This window comes from Pecten maximus, chromosome 9 (assembly GCF_902652985.1).
Source record: "Pecten maximus chromosome 9, xPecMax1.1, whole genome shotgun sequence".
In the NCBI taxonomy this organism is placed as follows: domain Eukaryota; kingdom Metazoa; phylum Mollusca; class Bivalvia; order Pectinida; family Pectinidae; genus Pecten; species Pecten maximus.
The window spans coordinates 35,007,854-35,020,266 of NC_047023.1; the positions used below are offsets into that span (position 1 = coordinate 35,007,854).

Sequence of the window (12,413 nt, forward strand, 5' to 3'; positions counted from 1 at the left end):
TTAATGTATTATATAACCCTTGTCGTGAATGGTTAATGTATTATATAAACCTTGTCGTGAATGGTTAATGTATTATATAACCCTTGTTTTGAGTGGTTAATGTATTATATAACCCTTGCCGTGAATGGTTAATTTATTATATAAACCTTTTCGTGAATGGTTAATTTATTATATAAACCTTGTCGTGAGTGGTTAATGTATTATATAAACCTTGTCGTGAGTGGTTAATGTATTATATAAACCTTGTCGTGAATGGTTAATGTATTATATAACCCTTGTCGTGGGTGGTTAATGTATTATATAAACCTTGTCGTGAGTGGTTAATGTATTATATAACCCTTGTCGTGAATGGTTAATGTATTATATAAACCTTGCCGTGAATGGTTAATGTATTATATAACCCTTGCCGTGAATGGTTAATTTATTATATAAACCTTTTCGTGAATGGTTAATGTATTATATAAACCTTGCCTTGAGTGGTTAATGTATTATATAACCCTTGTCGTGAATGGTTAATTTATTATATAAACCTTTTCGTGAATGGTTAATGTATTATATAAACCTTGCCGTGAATGGTTAATGTATTATATAAACCTTGTCGTGAGTGGTTAATGTATTATATAAACCTTGTCGTGAATGGTTAATGTATTATATGAACCTTGTTGTGAGTGGTTATTGTATTATATAAACCTTGTTGTGAATGGTTAATGTAGTATATAAACTTTGTCATGAATGGTTAATTCTACATAACAGATAATCCGTGTTTGTAGTGTGTATGGTGGTTGGCTGCGTTAAATGTAGTTTGCACCAAACCCAGGTTTTGGTTTGGTTTGGTTTTTTTGTTTAACGTCCTATTAACAGCTAATGTCATTAAAGGACGGCCTCCCGTGCGTGCGACATGCATGCGTGTGGCGAGTGCGTATGTGTGTTTTGGGAGGCTGCGGTATGTTCGTGTTAAGTCTCCTTGTGATAGGCCGGAACTTTTGCCGATTTATAGTGCTACCTCACTGAAGCATACTGCCGAAGACACCCAGCAGCACACCCGTCTTGGTCACATTATACTGACAACGGGCGAAACAGTCGTCCCACTCCAAATATGCTGAGCGCTAAGCAGGAGCAGCAACTACCATTTTTAAAGACTCTGGTATGTCTCGGCTAGGGGACAGAACCCAAAGCCTTCCTCACAGCGGCGAACGCTCAGCTAAAGGCCAAAAGTGAGGCATTGTCAAGGGAGACAGCATGATCGAACACAATTACTCTGAAACAACCCGGTTGTTTGGGATTTTATGGAAATCGGACTAGGTAAGCTTTTATAGACAACATACAGAATAAAATGTACCATGAGGTGTTCTCTGGTCATCCCATACAAGTCGTTGTTTTCTGGTAACCAGGGGCGAGATATATCTCATTAAACCAGGGGCTAGATACATGTATATCTCATTAAACCAGAGGCGAGATATATCTCATTAAAATCGGAACAATGTCCATTGTTTACGTCAAAGAAAATGTTGACTAAAACCAAGGTATTACTTCCTGAATATGATCGCAGCATTCGACAGTGCAAGTAGTCACGTGACGAAGTTAACGGGATATGTTTTGTTTGGAATGGGACCCATAGATCATTACCAACCGGCCATGTTACGATATGGCTTAGCGAAATTCATTGTCATATGTGTTTCAAGTACTGTTCATTGAACAACTTAGTATACAGTTATCTGATGATGTTATACAGCACTCCGTTACGAAATGTCCAAATTTGAAGCTATTCATTTGTGAGAAACGTTTTTTCTGAGGTTTGAATAAGGACATGATATCCATGAATGGTTCATAGTTGTTTTTTTCCCGAGCTGTACGTTTTCTAACATTTATAAATATATAGCATTTGTTGACAATATTGTGAGACTTCCACATTGGTGATGGTTTGCTATCACAAAATTGAGACAAGAATCGAAAGTCTTGTTAAAAATTGATGTTGAAGCCTCTCTATGTTTTCGTAAATAATATATTTTGACAAAGTTACAAAAATGTGTTAATTGTAGAATATATACCCTAATGATGGCATCATGTTAGAGCCTGTATCGTAGTTCATCACAATGAAATTACAACCGGAAAACTACTCACTGAATACGGGGAATTTATAATGCAGTGCTCCACTCTCTATATGTAAATGAAAAGTGAGACTTGCCGGCATTGGATAACAAACCCATACTTTTCTGTTTATCATCCGGGGATGTAACTCGGCGCGCGCAGAGTTGATTCATGTTTTATTTTTAGATGTTCATAACATACTGTACTTACGAATTGTTGACGGCACTGAGCAGTTTTGAAGGCAATTAAACGAAGATAAACCCATTGGAGATTATAGAGTTTGGTTTGATTAAGTTTTATATCTATAAACAAAAACATAACTATGTATCTTACACAGTACGACCTGTCTAGCTGGAGAGATTGATTATTAGGTAGTACAATGACGTAATCACTTGGCTTTTATCATCGTTTGATAAGAAAGGAAAACTCTGGTATCAGTTTTCAATGCCATCGCTATCATATAACATCCGTTTTCTTGTTTAATTCTGAGGTGTGAAATGGAGTGTCAGAGAGAAAGTGCGTAAGAAAAAAACACAAAACATACATACTGTCAGAATTATAAAGCAAAAAGAAATAAATCTTCTCTGTAGAGACTTTATTTATCAATAAAAACACGTTATATATAATTAATCAATTAGATTTTACATAACAATATAATAACATAAAAGCAACATTTGCTGGCTTTTCTATCGCATCAACTTTAATTATCTCGGTTGATCGTGGAGCGTGCTGGATAGCGGACTCAGATTTCACAAAGACATCCGGGATTCCGTTTCCCAATCGAACGCCAACATTTAGACGGCATGGATTTCCTCAGGATTTCTGTCATATGAAGACTGTATGATACCATGAAATAATTCATTTCAAAATTGCTGTAAATAAATAAGTATTGCAACGACTATTAATTAATTCATATTCTTACCAATGTGCATGGCAAAGTTCGCTTCATTAACATAAATCTATATACAATGTATGCACGTTATACATCAAACGCGGTGGTAGAATAAACACAGAAAGCGTATACCGTAGAGTGATATTGATCAGTAAAATTGGAGATTCAATTTTCCAGAAAGCATTGATCTATGATATCGTAACTGTCACGTGATGACATAAGTACTCGTGCCCTATCACAAATCGAGTGCTGGAGTGTAACGTCCTTGTTCCGGTCATTAATTAATGCTGATACATATTGTCCCCTGGCCGTGTCATCTTGTGTCCCTTGACATTGACACGTAACTTGCTCGTGGAACATCTTTGGACAGGCAATTCCATTTGCATATAACGGAACCTTATTAGACAACCACCTCTGGTATGCTTACATTATCGCCAGAAATGCTTTAATATCAGAATGATAATTCAGCGGTACATTGGCAGCTACTGTTCTACATATTTGTATGGGACGAGAAATGTATGGAACGCCTGACTATGTCTCCCTGTTACGGTATTATCTTATGATTTGAGAAAATTGTAGTTTATGTGATATTGCTGAAATGATGGATAGTTTTATCATTAAATTTGACATGCGTTACTTGATAGTTGTAGCAAAACACTAATAAATACTAAACACATTTCAGTGAAATAGGAAATCATGTTTATTTCGGAGAAAAGTCATTGGAGCGAAACGTTTCGAATATATGGCCAAAAATAAGATGCCTTTTGATGACACACTACGTAATAACGGTGTTAATATTGCATGCATGCAGTGTACCACAAATTTAAAAAAATGCAATGTACCTATAAATACAGTATACCAAAAAATACAGTGTAGGAACTGTGTACCAATAAATACAGTGAAACAATAGTTATATTGTACCAATAGTTACACTGTACAAAAAGTTACAATGTAACAATATTTACACTGTACAAATACATGTAGTTACACTGTACAAATAGTTACACTGTACCAATAGATACACTGTACAAATAGTTACACTGCACCAATGAATACACTGTACCAATAAATACACTACACCGAAATCAAATCTGACGGCCGTTCCGTGGCAAATGGTATTTGTTTATTTTTGAGAATGCTTACCAGCTGGTAATATTTAGTCTGATTGGTATGGCGCACGCGTTAGAGAGCTGGATGGTGGTGGCTCCAGCCCCAGCAGCGTTTGGATAATTTTTCTTCCCTTTAAATATTGGCACTTGCAGCCACACCCGAGTGTAACCTACAGAAGTTAAGAGAGACTTCACTGGAGCTCAACAATATTGGTTTGAGTTATATCATCGTTATTATTAAAAACTAAAATGTGAAAGAGGTTGTAGTGTAAAAGTTAGGGTTAGGGCTAGGGTGTCTTAAGCTGGTTAAACTGAGAGCGAGGGGTTACTACAATGTAGATCGAACATCGGCGTGGATAGTTCCTCCAGCATTAATTAATGACATCACTGTATTACAGTTATCGTCGCCAAGGGCAACAATTAAACAATTCGCCACAAACTTTCAATGCTCTACCCTTCCGGTGATGTCGGATAATCCGTACGTGAGGTTGTTAATTCCTATCCGCCATGTTATTGATGTCATTCATATTGTTATCGATTAGTGTTTCTGACAATTTATAAAAAGTTAACTTCAAGATTTATATAATCAGGTATTTTATTTTTTTTAAATTGCAAAGCACTGAATAAAAATGGACAATGTGTTTTAGGCTTGCTACAGATACAATGACGTAAAATTACAGAATACAAAACAACAACGACAGCAACAACAATAACAACAACAATAACAACAACAATAACAACAACAATAAAACGATAACAATGACTCGTTATTCCATGATTTTAAAGTTGAACAGAGACAAGGTTCTGACGTCTGGCGTATGTATACTAAAGTCATTGTATTCTCGACATAACATAAACATGTCACGGGTACAAACAGGATGTGTATTAGCAATATAATTATGTATTATGGGTTGGTCGAAAGGCCAGCTTTAAACAACAATTGTCTATGATATCAATAAACCCGTGTTGATTTCTTAAAATGTGCCTCCGATAAGTCATCGGAAAAGCTCAACAGGACCTTAAGGACTTAGCAGACAGACCATGGCAGCGGATCATGGCAACAAACCATGGCAACGGATTATGGCAACGAACCATGGCAACGGATCATATCAACGAACAATAGCAACGAACCATGACAACGGATCATAGCAACGTACAATGGCAACGGACTATGGCAACGAACCATGACAAAGGATCATAGCAACGAACAATGGCAACGGATTATGGCAACGAACCATGGCAACGGATCATAGCAACAAACAATGGCAACGGATTATGGCAACGAACCATGGCAACGGATCATAGCAATGAACAATGGCAACGGATTATGGCAATGAATCATGGCAACGGATCATAGGAACGAACAATGGCAATGGAATGGTAGTGTCTTCTAACAGAAACAGTCGAATATACCAATATAAAACCCTTTATTCTAACTAAAACTTGGTAGCACAAGAGCAAAATATGACCAAAATATAAAGGTATGCATGGATACCATGAAAAAAGTACAAGGATGATATGACCAGGTGTTCCGTAAGAGCAAGTGTCTTCTGTTTCATTGACAACACCTTCCATACAAACCTAGGTCACGACACCTGTCACACAAATTTAGGTCACGACACCTGCCATACAAATGTAGGTCACGACACCTGCTATACAAATGTAGGTCACGACACCTGTCACACAAAACTAAGTCACGACACCTGCCATACAAAACTAGGTCACGACACCTGCCATACAAATGTAGGTCACGACACCTGTCACACAAATGTAGGTCACGACACCTGTCACACAAATGTAGGTCACGACACCTGCCATACAAACCTAGGTCACTACACCTGCCATACAAAACTAGGTCACGACACCTGCCATACAAACCTAGGTCACTACACCTGTCATACAAAACTAGGTCACTACACCTGCCATACAAACCTAGGTCACTACACCTTCCATACAAACCTAGGTCACGACACCTGTCATAAAAATGTAGGTCACGACACCTGCCATACAAATGAAGGCTAAATTCAGGTTAAGTCATATCCTCAAAAGTAGAACAAGTGTGGTGACAACCACTAGGGATATCAATAAATATCGAACATGTCTCTACATCCCACAGAGGATATATGAGAGCATCATGTCGACCATTACATGTTACCTTTACATCAGCTATCTACAAACCTTGTTACTTTGTCAGACAGTAGTCGACATCTGTCAAGGAAACAGTTCGTAATATTAATGTATCATCATATGTATATCACAAGATATTTCAGGGTTCTATTTCAGTTTGGCTAGAAACAGAACTGTGATATTTAAAATTGAGGGAATGTGATTTTTAAAATTGAGGGAACGTGATTTTTAAAATTGAGGGAACGTGATTTTTAAAATGGAGGGAACGTGATTTTTAAAATGGAGGGAACGTGATATTTAAAATTGAGGGAATGTGATTTTTAAAATTGAGGGAATGTGATATTTAAAATTGAGGGAATGTGATATTTAAAATTGAGGGAATGTGATATTCAAAATTGAGGGAATAAAAATAAAGTTATACTTGTATATCAAGCGATCGGTTCAAAAATCGAAACCTAACTGTAGGACAATGACTCAATGTATCAGATGACAAAACAGTACAAGGCTTTTCAATTATACTTTGTTAACATTCCCTCGCCTTCCTAGAAACTGAAGATATGCTAGAACTACGGGAGGAATGTGCCCTCACCTTCATGAAACAATGCATTATTCCTTTCCGAGGGAATAAAAGAAAGAAAAAAAAATATGAGCAAAACATTTTTAAAAACATTTCAAGAAAATAAATCATAGGTCTTGCGTAAAGGAAGCCGGAGTACATATATCATTCAGAACTTAGCTGAAACCTGATATAATTTTTTTACATTCCTCTCGGTGTCAAATTACAGGAATTCTCTGTTGTTACTCCGACACAGACACATCTACATATACAAAGAAATGGCGTCGGGAATCAAGGCATGTTGGGATTGGACAGATTGAATTGCAAATCATAAACTGATACTGGACACACAGGGCTACCGAACACAAGGTTTGATATGATTATATAATAGTATCCCTAATGATCAAACAAGCTGGCATATCGTGGCAGCGCTTTGCTTCCGGCAACTACAGGAGAGATTGAAATTGATCGACACACCCTTCCCAGGGTTTACTGACATCATCGAGGGAAATATGGAAATCACTTGGGTTTGTATAAACTTAAAAAACAGGACGAATCAGTGATTAATTAGTCTTCTTCCTCTTGCATACTTATCATCTAAACGTTTATCGAAAGCAGTCGATGGGTAAAATGCATACCAGTATGTGTTTTGTATTCATTTATTTCTAAATATCAAACTCGTAAAAAAAGGGGTAGATTCAAATTTCAATTGCTTCTCATGGACAATAAGTTTACAGATAGAGTTGTAAGTAGATGCGACGAGTTTCTATGTAGAACTGACGATAAAACAAAACAAAAGAAAAAAATCAGTAATTCAATTTTTTGAGCTGATTATGAAAAAAACTGATTTTTATACTCATGAAAAAGTGTTTATAAAAATAGTTGGAATTGAGGACACAAGTAGATGTTAACTCAATCTTCTGACTATAGTTGAAATCGATTGTAAATAACGAAATATTTATACAAGATCCCTTCTATTGTTGAAATCGAGATCAATTAGATCAGTTTTTGTCCTTTTAGGTACTTGTAAGCAACAAACCGTCGATAATCACAGCATAGAGCATTTCAGTTTTTGTTAAAACTTAATTTAATGTTTGGTTTGGACTTTAATTGCCTTTTAAATGATAGTGGTACAGCATTCATAGCCTATGACGCTTGCGCTCAGAAATGCTCTGAAGTAAGGTTTGTGTTTAGTTTCCATTGATTTTGAAACAAAGGAATAAACAATAGCACATTGTAGAAATCAATGCCAGAGAGTTCAGTACCACGACATTAAATGTCCCATTCTAGATATCTAGGAAGCAATACTAGTTTATAATCCCTACATTTTGCAGGGTTAACATTTGATTCCGTTTTCATGTAGTAGATTTAAACGAACAAAATGCAACATGATGTACAATTCATGATTTCGATGGTGATAAATAATGTTTTAATTTTTCAGCACTGTGAAAAAAACAACCCTATTCATCCACAGAAATAGATGCATTCAATTTAATGAAAGCACTCAGCACTACATTATGTATCCTTGTCTATTTGTGTATGTTTTATTATCAAATAAATTGATAATCGTTGGTTAACCACAGCTCAAACCTTACAATAATTGTCCTCTTAAACTATCGTATATACAACAGTTTCTTCTCAACCTCACTTAGGCCAGCAGTTTTAAAAAATCATATTTTGTTTGTAGTCGCTAATGTAGGATTGCAACAACTGTTATTGATGTTTTGCTTCTTCAATTGGTGATGATTAATGTCTCGTTAGAAGCCACATGATGGCTTTATCCTTAACTAGATTAAATGTCGCCCCTGAAGGGGACCGTTTTCGTCAACATTTCAGTTGGTGTTGTTCTTGAAATGTGTCAAAAGGCAAAACGAATTCTTTCAGTTGGGTAACGTCAGTTATCTTACAGTGTTTAATCAGTTGGTGTGTGTAACTGGTCAGCTTCTTGTAAGTTATTATATCATCGGGCGGAGTGTCATTCTAAAGCGTTCATGTATGGCAATTCGGTGTGATAACACTATAGATGAGTTTTGATTAGCCCCGGCATCAATGGATACCATCTTTGCATGATGTCAGTTGTTTCAGCGACACAAAGTAGACAAAAACGCGTAACTAGTATATTTCAGTTTTGATCGTTTTTATAAATAGATACATTTCTTTAAATATCACGACTGATGAGAAATATGTGTCAATGATTTGGAGTCATACAGAAATATAATGACTACTCATTTGGGTTTAAGTCTCCGCGAGTACTGATATGGTCATTAACACAAATCTAAAGTCACCGACACTTTTGCATTCCTTTTTAAGTTATTAGTACACTTAATGAATTTCTAATATCAATCTTAATTTTGAAAACTTTGGGCGATTAGTATAAAAGAGGAATGTCTTCATCATTTAAACCTTCGTAAGAAAAACATTGCGAAACGAAGTTAATGGAAAGCATACATACGGCGGGCTTACTCGGCACATACAATCTAGTATATACGGTCCGCCTAACAGCTCTGGCCTTCAGGGCACAATGCTAAACGAGTAGTATGTGTTTTTTTGTTTACAATTAACGGATTTCCCCCATAAATGTTCTAAAGATTAAACCGTAAGATGTGAAAAGCGATTTAGCACATGTTTTAGATACATTTGAACATATTTATGTGAATATTGTGTAATGTCGAGGTTTGGGGAATGGTTGAAAGATCACACGACTCTTATACGACACGACATGCTAGGGCATCGCCATCCTTCTTTTCAAAAACAATTATAAAACAGTTGCCGGTAAACTTATCCGGTCTTATGTCTAAACGAATAAAATAAACAACTAAATATCCGGAACGAGATTACATGCCCTTAGACCATAAATGATAGATATCTCATAGACCAGTATGTTACATGTACAAACATAACAATCGATTTAATATGTGGTACAAGGCAATATAAAACACACAAACAAAACACACACACACACACAAAAAAAAAAAAAAAAATTCAACTTTGAAATTTGCGGTGCACTAAGAGTTTACTTCGTTTTTTTCTTTTAAAATATGATAAAAACAGGTAAATGGTTCACTTAGAACTGTATTGATTTCATTAGTGCAATACTGTCACGACAAAGCGACAGATTTTGTTTGGAGACCAATACTTATGTTTGTAGTTCGGCGGTAAATGTTACGGATGTATTTGGTTTCCTTTATAATGAGTCGATAACTGGATACCTGTGATCTATAGCTGTTCACTGTAGCTTTATTTTACTAAGTCAATATCTATGTAAGTAACGAGGTTTAAAATCTATCATTCCAGGTGGGACACGTTGGACCAACACCATACCTGACCACTCATTGACCTGGTTCACCAACTTCGATACAGTAATGTAGCTCAAAAAGGACCCAGAAGCTGATCAAAATATCCGGATTTTAACATTTAAGGCTACATTTTATCTTCAGTGGTTCACTTTGAGCAAACATATCCACAAGATGGGTTTAAAGGCTCGTGAAGGATGCTGCAAAAATGTGATGAAATTCCTGTTCTCCCATGTCGGGCTTTGTGGGATGGTAGTTTTATACTGTGTCGCGGGAGGATTCATCTTTGAACACCTGGAAAAAAACAACGAACAACAGATATGTTATGACTCGAAGGAAGAGTATGAACCAATGGAGAACAAAACCCTTACGAATATGTTAAATGTCATCACCGAAAACGACGGGAATCCGGATAAATCCGTCATGACGATTCAGCTCCGTGTTTTACTAGAGACCTTCCGGGACAACAGTATCGCGATCGGATATGACGGAAGTGTGTGTGCCGACTTCGGAAAGGCGGACGGCCCGACGTACAAATGGTCCTGGCCGGGAGCTCTGTTCTTCTCTGTAACGGTCATCTCAACTATAGGTAAGACTTGATTGGTGTAACCGTCATCTGTACATTGTACATCATAGCCCATCATGAAGACATTAGACAATTCATGTGTCATTTATTGTATGGTTCCATTTAATGTAAATAGCACGAACCGCTAACGAAGTAAACGCATTCTATAGATAAAATTATAAATTGTAATCCTTCTTTTTACTGTGGTAAACTTACGATTGAATAAAAAATATATAATCTTTTGCCACCATATAATTATATATAATATACCACAAAGATATTGGCTTGTTAGTATAAATGATCACGATATTTACCATTATTGTAATTGATTACGATATTTACCATTATTGTAATTGATTACGATATTTACCATTATGGTAATTTACCATTAATATACTTGCCATGATATAATTGATCTTTATTATAATTGCCACGATGGTCAGTGAAATGCTCACTAATAACATGTCGACCAGAAATTCATTGAAAACACAGAGTAATGCTGATAATATCGAACGTAGGAACGACAGGTTTTTTCCAGTTACTGTCGTTTGAGCCAAGTGACACTTAACGCTTTCCTCTTTTCTTTTTACTGAGAGCTGGTTTCCGTTTTGATGGCGCTGATCTATAAAAAGTTGATATATGCTATTTCATTTCTGTTTTAAATGTAATTTGATAAACATGGAAGTTGGAAGCGATGCAAATATTTAGAGAAGGCGCTATTTACCGGGTACCTGTAAAGTGCGAAACGAAAGTAAAACGAAACGAAACGAAACGAAACAAAACGAAATCAAACGAAACGAAACGAAATCAAACGAAATGAAAAATGAAAACATTGAAAAAAAATAGATAAATAGACAATTTTAGACTTTGCAAACGCCTTATTGTCCCATTCTCATCGGTGTTAAAACAACACACAGGAAAGAATGAATTTATCGCAATATTCACTCAGTTTTTTAAATATAAAATATTTACTCTAATTCGATGATATGCTTAGTCCACAATTTATAGGCGTATAAATCGCGTAGTGTATTGGTGCACGCTCGATCTAAAATCACGTGACAGAGGTGATTGTAGGCAAATCCTTTATAGTAGGAAGCGAGGTGTGTATCTGATCGCAAAAAGTTAGAGTTCCGGGAAAATCGCTGGACTTGAAAGGCGCGATTCGTATAAAAACGCGCTGTTCCCGTATTGCTGGTGTCGGGAGTGTAGACAGAATGGAAGCATCAGAGTACGACTATATTTCTGTAACTTTGATGAACTGTAAATAATTCTGGATACGTTTTAGAAAATATTTAAGTACTGGGTTAGTTAGGCGGATTTCCTATGGTTGAAAAAGGAATATATTTTATTTCAGCTTTGCTCGGAGATTTTCTTTTCATCTAAACCCCATGTCAGACATGCATTAAATAACGTACTGTAGCTGAACGTGCGTGCTTGAAATAACGCTGATAGCAAGTTGAACAACGTTGACTTGTAAGAGTAACGCCCATTCATTTTGAAAGTAAAATTAGCAGGTGGGTAAGAAATAGTGTATATAGTTTATGATTATAAATTTATCGGTAAGAAGATATTTTACCAGTATTTCTGATTATTTTTGGTAGAATCACATATTTAATATACACACAATACACTACGCGATTTGCATGCCTATAAATAATGGACTAATCGTATATTCTGAATCAGACATCGAAGGAAGTTTTACAAGTGCGGACACAAAAATAAAGCACTAGTACTTAAATTAACCGGTTACGACTGACATCAAGTCCGTCTGATAGGACTTAAA

At 36.1% G+C, this 12,413-nt stretch overlaps 1 protein-coding gene across 1 annotated transcript in view; it reads left to right on the forward strand.

Moving 5' to 3' along the window:
- LOC117334340 (TWiK family of potassium channels protein 7-like) overlaps positions 1-12,413 on the forward strand; it is a 61,962-nt gene that overhangs the window by 21,396 nt on the left and 28,153 nt on the right. Inside the window, exon 2 of the transcript XR_004534128.1 lies at positions 10,067-10,654. The gene's annotated coding sequence lies outside the window, so the exon portion shown is untranslated. The remainder of the gene's footprint in view (positions 1-10,066; positions 10,655-12,413) is intronic.